General features: G+C 40.3%; 1 pseudogene; it reads right to left on the bottom strand.

The window, feature by feature from the left end:
* Positions 1–10827, bottom strand: part of LOC112393428 (60S ribosomal protein L31-like) — a 64771-nt pseudogene that overhangs the window by 41753 nt on the left and 12191 nt on the right.

Below are 10827 nucleotides of genomic sequence, written 5' to 3'. Positions count from 1 at the left end.
GTCATGGTGATTGACAGGGAAGAGATATGAGGGAACTTTGTTGGGTGATAGAAATGTTTCATATCCTGGCAGGAGTCTGGGTTGCACAGGTGCATGAATCTATCAAAACTCAATGACTGGGGCTTCCCTGGTGGCGCAGTGGTTGGGAGTCCGCCTGCCGATGCAGGGGACACGGGTTCGTGCCCCGGTCCGGGAAGATTCCACATGCCGCGGAGCGGCTGGGCCCGTGAGCCATGGCTGCAGAGCCCGCGCGTCCAGAGCCTGGGCTCCTCAACGGGAGAGGCCACAACAGTGAGAGGCCTGCCTACCACAAAAAAAAAAAAAACTCAATGACTGTACACTTAAGATTTATGTACTTCATTGTATGCAAAAGTTACCTCAAAAGAAAAAAAAACTGCAAACAAATATTGAATTCTAGTTAATGATACACATGCGGGAGAATTTAGAAGTTACTGATGTCGGCAACTTACTTTGCATTGCGTCCAAAAATACATCAGAGAATGATAGATAAATGGACAGATATGATACAACAATTATAACAAAACGTTAATGGTAGAATCTGAGTAAGGAGAATATGGGTATTCACTGTGAAATTCTTCCAACTTTGCTGTTTAGAATTTTTCATACCAAAACATGATGGGGAAATAAAACCCCTAAGGTGACCACACTTCTGGAATGGCAGCGTGAGAAGCTCATCTCCCCAATGAAACATTTAACTAGTGAAAATTATTTTTTAAAAAACCAACCATTTAAAATCTCTGGATATTGTCCTAAGAGTATACAGAAAGTGGAGAAACATTTATTCAAGAAAGTTTAGTAAATCTTGATAAGAACAGTTAAGAGTCTATGGTATTTGAGCCACTGTCTGATTCTATCTCCTCCCAGCTCACTGTGATATAAGTTCCACTTCAAGCAGGGAGGTCAAAGAAGACAGGACTCCCTTTCCCTTCAGCTCCTAGTCTAGGAGTATGGTTTCACCCAAGGAAGGGCAAGTGGCCAGCATGTCATCCCCTTTTCTGGCAGGGGCCTGGACTGGGACTCCCTTCCAAATCCCAGGTCCCACTCATAGGGTGGAAGTTTTACCTAGGCACAGAAAGCTGAGAATATTGGGTCGCAATTGCCCCCACCCCAGCTCACTCATAGATTCCATGCCAGGAGGGCAAGCCCAAAAGACTAGGGGCTGCCATCCACATCCAACGCCCCACTCGTGGAGCAACCCAGGTTTATCACTTCAGAAGAGGTGGACAACAGTCCCTGCCCATGCCCTACTCTAATGCAGTAGTACAGGCATTCTGTTGGAAGGTAGGGGAGAGGGAGGCCATAAGAACAGAGAGCTCAGACACTTCTCTGGTGGCGCACTGGTTAAGAATCCGCCTGCCAATGCAGGGGACACGGGTTCAATCCCTGGTCCGGGAAGATCCCACATGCCGCGGAGCAACTAAGCCCATGTGCCACAACTGCTGAGCCTGCACTCTAGAGGCCGCGAGCCACAACTACTGAGTCCGCGTGCCTAGAGCCCGTGCTCCACAACAAGAGAAGCCACTGCAATGAGAAGCCTGCTCACCACAACAAAGAGTAGCCCCCGCTCGCCACAACTAGAGAAAGCCTGCACGCAGCAATGAAGACCCAACGCAGCCAAAAATAAATTAAAAAAAAAAAAAAAAAAGAACAGAGAGCCCAGTAGCTCTCCCAAAGAGGACATACTTTATTGGGAAGACAATGTGGGGAAGTTCATGCATAAGGGTATTGTCAAAAACAATGGAGATTTTCGTGGTAAACAGTTAAGAGGAGGCTCTTAGCTCCATTAAACTAGCAGCAACAAACAAAATAGTAGCCCAGCTAGAAGTTTAAGAGAGTAAACCAGGGAAAGAGACAGATAAGAAGGGCCTTTCTGAGCTCAGAGCAAGCCTCAAAGACTGCCCCCACAAAGGGGTCTGACTTTAGCTGGATCACACTGTGGAACAATTTATGCCCCAGACTTTGCCAAAAACAACAGAGCAGTCAGCTAGCAATTACTAGAGGCTAAAGGCTGTGAGTGTTACAGTAAAGTCAGATCACCTAGCAGCTTAACAGGGAGACCAGGGAAAGAGAGCACTGCTAAAACTACAATAACCCCTGGTGGTCAGAAGACTGTGTACATAGTCAAAGCTTCACTCTTTGAGGAGCAATATCAGAGACTACGCACTGTGGAGAAAATATTGATAGATTTCTGTGAACTAGTCCAGGCAAGTCACTGAAGAAATAAATAAGAAAACAAGCCCCAGGTGAGAGAGGGATCAAAATCCAGAGTTGCTACAACATATTATTGTAGCAATGTTCCATTTTCAACAAAAAAATTATGAGACATGCAAAGAAACAGGAAAATGTGACCCATGACAAGAAGAAAAAAAAAGTAGGCAACAGAAACTGCTTTGGTGGGGGCCTAGATGTTGAACTTAACAAAAACTTCAAAGCCCCTATTGTAAATATGTTCAAAGAACTAAAGGACACCATATTTAAGGAATTAAAGGAAGGTATGTTAACAACATCTCATCCAACAGAGAATATCAATAAGAGAGTTATAAAATGTTTAAAAAATAAATAAATAAATAAAAATGAAGACACAAAATACCAAAACTTAAAGGATGGAGCTAAAACAGTGCTCAGAGGGAAATTTTTAGCTATAAATGCCAACGTTAAAAAAAAAAAAAAGAAAGAAAGATCTCAAATCAATAAACTAAATTTCCACCTTAAGTAACAGGGGGGCAAAAAAGCAAACAAAACCCAGAGCAAGCAGAAAGAAGAAAACAATAAAAATTAGAGTGGAAATTATCGAAATAGAGAACAGGAGGGGAAAAAAAAGAAAAGAAAAAATAAAACCTAATTTCATTCTTTGAAAAGATCAACAAAACTGACAAACTTTTAACTAGACTGACCAAGAAGAGAGAAGACTAAAATCACTAAAATCAGAAATGAAAGAGGGGACATTACTACTGACCTTACAGGAAAAAAAACAATTATAAGAGAACACCATGAAGAAACATATGCCAACGAATTATATAACAAACGAAATGGACAAAGTCCTAGGAAGACACAAACTACCAGAATCAACTAAAGAAGAAACAGAAAGTCTGGAAAGGCCTATACCTAGTAAAGAGATTGGATTAGTAATTTAAAACTTCCCCCAAAGAATATCCCAAGCCCAGATGACTTTACTGGTGAATTTCACGAAACATTTAAAGAATTAATATGAATCCTCTCAAACTCTTCCAAAATATAGGAGAGGAGGAAACACTTCTCAATTCGTTCTATGAAGCCAGTTTACTGATACAAAAACCAGAAAGACATGTTACCAAAAAAACCTACATACCAATATCTCTTATGAATATGGACGCAAAAGCCTCAACAAATACTAGTCAACTGAATGCAGTAGTATATAAAGAGAATTATACACCATAACTAAGTGGGAATTACCCTAGGAATGCAAGGTTGATTTTACATTGGAAAATCAATTAATTTAATGCACCACATTAATAGAATAAAGGACAAAAACCATTTGATTATCTCAATAGGTGCAAGAAAAAAAAAAAAGCATTTGACAAAAATCCAAAAACGTTTCATGATTAAAAATACTCAGTAACCTAAGAATAGAAGAGAACTTCCTTAAACCGAAACAAAGGACATCTATAAAAAACTCACGGGACTTCCCTGGTGGCCCAGGGGTTAAGAATCCGCCTGCCAATGTAGGGGACACGGGTTCGAGCCCTAGTCCAGGAAGATCCCACATGCCACGGAGCAACTAAGCCCATGTGCCACAACTACTGAAGGCCACGCACCTAGAGCCTGTGCTCTGCAACAAGAGAAGCCACTGCAATGAGAAGCCTGTGCACCACAATGAAGACCCAACACGGCCAAAAATAAATAAATAAAATAATTAAAAAAAAAAAAAAAAACTCACAGCTAATATCATAATGGTGAAGAAAGGAATACTTCCCCCCACAAGACCAGGAACAAGACAAGGATGTCCATTCTCACCCTTTTAGTCAATAATATATTGGAGATTCTATCCAGGGCAATTGAGCAAGAAAGAAATGGCATACAGATTGAAAAGGAAGAAGTAAAATGATCTTTATTTGCAGATAACATTATCTTATATATAGAAAATCCTAAGGAATCCACTAAAAAAATATTAAAACTAATAGAGGAGTTTAGCAAGGTTGCAGGATACAAGCTGAATAAACAAACACCAATTCTACTTCTACATACTACCAAACAATTCAAAAATGAAATTCAAAAAACAATTTAATTTACAATAGCATCAAAAATAAAGTACTTAGTAATAAATTTAACAAAAGAAGTGTAAAATCTGTATATTGAAAAGTATAAAAAACTGTTGAAAGAAATAAAAAGATCTAAATAAATGGAAAAATATCCTATGTTCATAGAGAAGAAGACTTAATACTGTTAAAAGGGTAATACTCCCCAAGCTGATCTACAGATTCAATGTAATCCCTATCAAAATCCCAGGTGGCTTTTTTTTGCAGAAACTGACAAGCTGATACTAAAATACTGTGGGAAAAAACAAAGTTCTGATTTCAAAATTTACTACAGAGCTACAGAAATTAAGACAATGTGGGGACTTCCCTGGTGGGGCAGTGGTTAAGAGTCCACCTGCCAATGCAGGGGACATGGGTTCGAATCCTGGTCCGGGAAGATCCCACGTGCCACGGAGCAAATAAGCCCACGCACCACAACTACTGAGCCTGTGCTCTAGAGCCCATGAGCCACAACTACTGCAGCCCGTGTGCCTAGAGCCTGTGTTCCGCAACAAAGAGAAGCCACCGCAGTGAGAAGCACACGCACCGCAACAAAGAGTAGTCCCTGCTCACCGCTACTAGAGAAAGCCCATGCACAGCGTCGAAGACCCAACGCAGCCGAAAAATAAGTAAATAAATTTATTTAAAAAAAAAAGACAATGTAGTAGTAGTATGAAGACAGACAAATAGATCAATGGAATAGATCAATCAATCCATGCATAAATGGTCAAATGATCTTTGAAAGGGTGCCAAGACAGTTCAATGAGGAAAGAATAGTTTTTCTTTTTGTTTTTTATAAATGTACTTATTTTTATTTCTTTATTTTTGGGCTCTGCGGCATGTGGGATCTTCCTGGACCAGGGCTCGAACCCACGTCCCCTGCACTGGCAGGTGGATTCTTAACCACTGTGCCACCAGGAAAGAATAGTTTTTTCAACAAATGGTGCTAGGACAATTTGATAACCATATGTAAGAGAATGAAGTTGGACCTCTACCTCACACCATATACAAAAATTAACTATCATCTATTATCATAGGCCTCTTATGTAAGAGCTAAGACTATAAAACTCTGAGAAGAAAACATAGAAGTAAGTCTTCATGACTCTTGGTTAGGCAGTGGTTTCTAGGGTATGACATTAAAAGCACATGCAACTAACGAAAAAAGAGATGTTGAACTTAATTAAAATTAAAAACTTTTGTGTTTCAAAGGACACCATCAAGAAAGTGAAAAGACAACCTGCAGAATGGGAGAAAATATGTGCAAATCACATATCTGATAAGGAACTTGTATCTGGAATATATGAAGAACTGTTACACTTCAACAATAAAAAGATAAATAACCTAATTTAAATGTATATATGTGTAACTGAATCACTTTGCTGTACACGTGAAACTAACACAACACTGTAAATCAACTATACTTCAATTTAAATAAATAAAAATTATACAGTGCTGTATGTCAATTATATCTTAATAAAACTGTAAAAAAAAAAACAGTACATAAGCAAACACAATGAGATACCCACTAAGATTGCTGAAATAAAAAGATAATAAATGTTCGGCAGTTCCTCAAAAGGTTAAACATAGAGTCACCATATGAAATAGCAATCTCACTCCTAGTTATGTGCCCAAGAGAAATGCAACCTTTTACCCACACTTGCATACAAAATCTTGTATGTGAATGTTCATAGCAACATTATTCGTAATAGCCAAAAAGTGGAAACAAACCAAACGTTCATCAACTGATGAATGGATAAACACAAGTAGCATATTTAGACAGTGCAATACTATTCCACATAAAAAGGAATGAAGTACTGATACATGCTACAACATGGATAAACCTTATGGATGTTTTATCCATAAAAATGGATAAACATTATGCTAAGTGAAAAAAGTCAGTCACAGAAGACTATATATTGTATTATTCCATTTACATGAAATGGCCAGAATAGGCATATTCATACAGACAGAAAATATATTAGTAGTTGCCTAGGGCTGGGGGTGAGAGCAGGGTGTGAAGGTAGAAAGTGAATATTAGTGGCTACGGGATTTCTTTTGGGGGTGATGAAAATGTTCTAAACTTGATGGTGGTAATGGTTGCACAATTCTGTGAACATATTAAAAAACGTTGAATTGTACACTTTAAATGGGTGAATCGTATATGAGTTATGTCTTTTTTTTTTCGCCGTGCAGCTTGTGGGATCCTAGTTCCCTGACCAGGGATTGAACCTGGACCCTTGGCAGTGAAAGTGCGGAGTCCCAACCACTGGACCGCCAGGGAATTCTCTGAATTATGTCTTAATAAAGCTGTTAAAACAAACAAAACAGAAACCTCCAGGGGTTTCCAATCCACGTGGCCCTTCTCTCCTCATTCACTCACCTGCATCCATGTTCTCCACTTTCTACCAAATTTCCTGTACTTTGTATGTGTGGTTCCTGCTTAGAACATTCTACCCCAAATTTTCTCAAGCTGACCTTATTATTATTTACTTTCGATTCAAATGAATCCTCCTCAGAGACATTTTCCCTGACCATCCCAAGTAAAGCAGTCTCTCCCCCTTAAAATGGTCTCTTTTATATTCTGTCAAGGAACTAAAAAATAAAGTAATTCAGATATTCAGCTGATGCGTGTCAGGTAGCACCTCAAAATTAGCTAACTCCCTGAGCTGAAGCAGAATTGGAGTTTTTGTAAGGCAAGAGCAGAAAGGGGTATATGGTTATGGTATTGTCCCAAGCTGCAATTTTCTTTATCTGTAACTGCTGCAAAACACTGCAGTTTAAAAGGGTGGGATATATTGGGACATTCGTGCCTCTTTCTTGTAATTGCTGGTGTAGTCTTATTTTGGTAGCAGTTGAAAGGGTTCTTTTGAGAGCTATCTTTGTAAGCCTTCTCAATCATCTAATGCTAATTAAGTTCATGGGAAGGACTGACAGAAAGGGGAAAAAAAAGGAAAGGAAAGGAGAAAGAAAAAAAAAGGAGGTAAAGCCTGAAACAAGGAAAAGCAGGGTCTGTTTCAATTCTTTAGAACATGTCTCAGTATCTGAAATTGTCTTAGTTATTTGTTTGCATGTTTATTTTCTGTCTCCTCTACCACTAGGATGTTTCTGTCCTGTTTGTCCACATAGTAGATGCTTAATATGTGGTGGCTGATTGACCAAATTCCACACCAACATGATAATGTAAGGTGAAAGCATGAGCAAATATTTTGGAACTTTCTAACCACTCCTCTCATTTCTCGGGACTATAATGAACTGTCACCTCAGTGCTTAGAGAATTAAAAATTCTTGGGTCACACCTCCACAGACTGGTTCATCTGTGCTTTAACTATACATCTGCCTGCCTACAGAAACAAATATTTTAAAAGGTAAGGAAAAATCTGTGTGACAGTCTGGGCAGTGCTTCCACTGCCTCGAACTCGACACTAGGATTGTTGATTATATAGGAGGAACTGGAACAAACGTACTGCAATTTTATGCAGGAGTTTCAAGTCTTTAATTCAAGCTTGCTTCTTCCTAGAAGTAGGAGTGAAGTCTTTGTGCTTAGTTACTTCTGCAATTGCTAGAGGTTAGGAACAAAGACTCAAAGAATTTAAGTGCTGGAAGGAACCTCAGGCATTACTTAGCTTCCTTCTTTCTTATCAGATGTTTCTTATCGTCTGTATCCAAAATATCAAGGTTTTACCTTCTAAGAACACTTCCCTGCTCAAAGCTTTTTCTCAGACTAGCACCACTGGCATTACCTAGAAGTCTGTTTGGAAATGCAGAATTTCAGACCCCATTCCAGAGCTATGTAGTCCGAATTTGTAATTTCACATGACCCCCAGGTGACTGGCGTGCAGTCTGAGAAGTGCCGCAGCACTTCTGGACATGCTGAACCAGTGCTTACTATCTCCAACAGCATGCACTTATCATTAGCACTTACCTGCAAGCTGGACCAATGGAACAAGGAAAATTCATAAGTGAAAAGTTTTCCCAAATGTCTCCTGTAGAATTCAAAGACCTGTGTATTAGGGAAAGAAAAGAAGAGGCTCAAAGGATAAAACTCAAAAGTAATTACAAAGGTTACTGGTAAAATAGTGATAATTGTTTTGAACTGGGTGATGAATACATTGAGATTCATTAAACTACTCTCTCTACTTTTGTGTATATTTGAAAGTTTCATAATAAAAATTTTTTAATTGTATTTTATTCACACTTGTTTATCTTTTTTTTTTTTTGGCCATGCCGTGTGGCATGAGGGATCTTAGTTCCCCGACCAGGGATTGAACCCTTGCCCTCTGCACTGGGAGTGCAGAGTCTTAACCAATGAACCACCAGGGAAGTCCCCTGAAAGTTTCATAATAAAATATTTTTTTAAAAAGTAGTCTCAAGTTTGGGACTTCCCTGGTGGCACAGTGGGTAAGACTCTGCACTCCCAATGCAGGGGGCTCAGGTTTGATTCCTGGTCAGGGAACTAGGTCCCACATGCATGCCGCAACTAAGAGTTCACACGCCACAACTAAGGAGCCCACGTGCTGTAACTAAGACCCAGTGTAACCAAATAAATAAAAATTAATTAATTAATTTTAAAAAAAAGTAGTCTCAAATTAGTGATAACTACCAGTCCCACCAAGAGGCACTTGTGGTGAGAAAGTGTAGTCAAGAATGTTGCGTATCTTGGGACTTCCCTGGCAGTCCAGTGGTTAAGACTTCACCTTCCGATGCAGGGGGTGTGGGTTTGATCCCTGGTCAGGGAGCTAAGATCCCACATGCCTCAGGGCCAAGAAACTAAAATCTAAAACAGAAGCATTATTATTTTTTTAAAGAATTTATTTATTTATTTATTATTTATTTGTTTGGCTGTGTTGGGTCTTCGTTGCTGCACGAGGGCTTTCTCTAATTGCAGCGAGCAGGGGTTATTCTTCATTGTGGTACGCGGGCTTCTCACTGTGGTGGCTTCTCTTGCGGCAGACCACAGACTCTAGGCACGCAGGCTCCAGTAGTTGTGGCTCATGGTCTCAGTAGCTGTGGCTCATGGGCTCTAGAGCACAGGCTCAGTAGTTGTGGCACATGGGCTTAGCTGCTCCGCGGCATGTGGGATCTTTTCCAGACCAGGGCTCAAACCCATGTCCCCTGCATTGGCAGGTGGATTCTTAACCACTGCGCCACCAGGAAAGCCCCTAGAAGCATTACTGTAACAAATTCAATAAAGACTTTAAAAATGGTCCACATCAAAAAATCTTAAAAAAAAAAAAAAAGAATGCTGTGCATTTGCCGCAAAGTGAAGGCTGAAGGGGAATGCGGAAGAACTAAGGTTTATGGACCAGACCCCTTAGGTACATTCCTTCATTTAATCCCCCATCACAGCTCTGTTAGGTAACAGCACCTTAACCAAGTGATTGAGTTTAGCATCACCAATCCTGGGACAAAAATGGTACTGTATGCCCCCTGGTGGAGAGTATGGGGAAGTACACATCCTCGTTGATGCGGTCCTCTCACCAAAAATGTCTCACGTGAATCTAAACAGGAGGCAGCAAACGCTGAACAGAGGACATTCTACCAGACAATGGGCCTGGACTCTTCAAAAATGTCAACATCATGACAGACAAAAGATTTTAAAAGTAAGGTGAAGTGCTTTAAATTAAAGGAGACTAAAGAGGTATATGACATCTAAATGCAATGGGTGAACTTTGATTGGATCCTAGATTCAAAAAAGAAACACTAAAAAAAGTCATTGTGGGGACTTCCCTGGTGGTCCAGAGGTTAAGACTCTGTGCTTCCAATGCAGGGGGCACAGGTTCGATCCCTGGTCAAGGAACTAAGATCAGGCATGCATGCGGTGTGGCCAAAAAAAAAAAAAAATCATCTAATACACTGTCCATTTTCCAAGTTTCTAATTGTCCCCACAGTGACTTTTTATTTTAATAAATAAATTTATTTATTTTGGCTGCAATGGGTCTGTTGTGGCAGCGTGAGGGCTCTTCGTTGCGGTGCGTGGGCTTCTCTGGTTGTGGTGCGTGGGCTTAGTTGTGGTATGTGGGATCTTAGTTCCCTGACCAGGGATTGAACCTGGGCCTCTGCATTGGGAGCACGGAGTCTTAACCACTGGACCACCACGGAAGTCCCCAAGATGATTCTTTAAAATATATATATTAAATGTACTGGGTGTGACTAAAACATCAACAACAACCTTATGAGGTAAGTGGTAACCCTCTTGTAGAGACTGGGAAACTTAAGATTGGAGAGATAAAGGGACTTGCTCAAGAATCCACAGCTGGTAAATGGCAGCGCCAAAACAGGCCCAGATCTCCCTGACTCCAAAGCACAAGCTCCTGGCTGGTGGATGCTTCTTCTTCTGCAGCATCCCCAGGCAGCAAGAGATAGGGCTGTGTCTCCAAGGAGATGGTAAGGGTGCATTGCTATGCCACGAGCAGTCGTTCATTTATTCAAAATTTAATTTCTGTGTGACAATGATAAGCAAAAACAGGCAGTCCCTAGACTCAGGTTGCTTACAGCCTAGTGGAGGAGACAGATGTTGATCAAATGTTGGAAA

The sequence above is a fragment of the Neophocaena asiaeorientalis genome, unplaced genomic scaffold (genome assembly GCF_003031525.2).
Source record: "Neophocaena asiaeorientalis asiaeorientalis breed wild unplaced genomic scaffold, Neophocaena_asiaeorientalis_V1.1 scaffold40, whole genome shotgun sequence".
Lineage (NCBI taxonomy): Eukaryota > Metazoa > Chordata > Mammalia > Artiodactyla > Phocoenidae > Neophocaena > Neophocaena asiaeorientalis.
The sequence above is the reverse complement of the archived record's forward strand: the minus strand, read 5'-3'. Positions and strand labels throughout refer to the sequence as shown.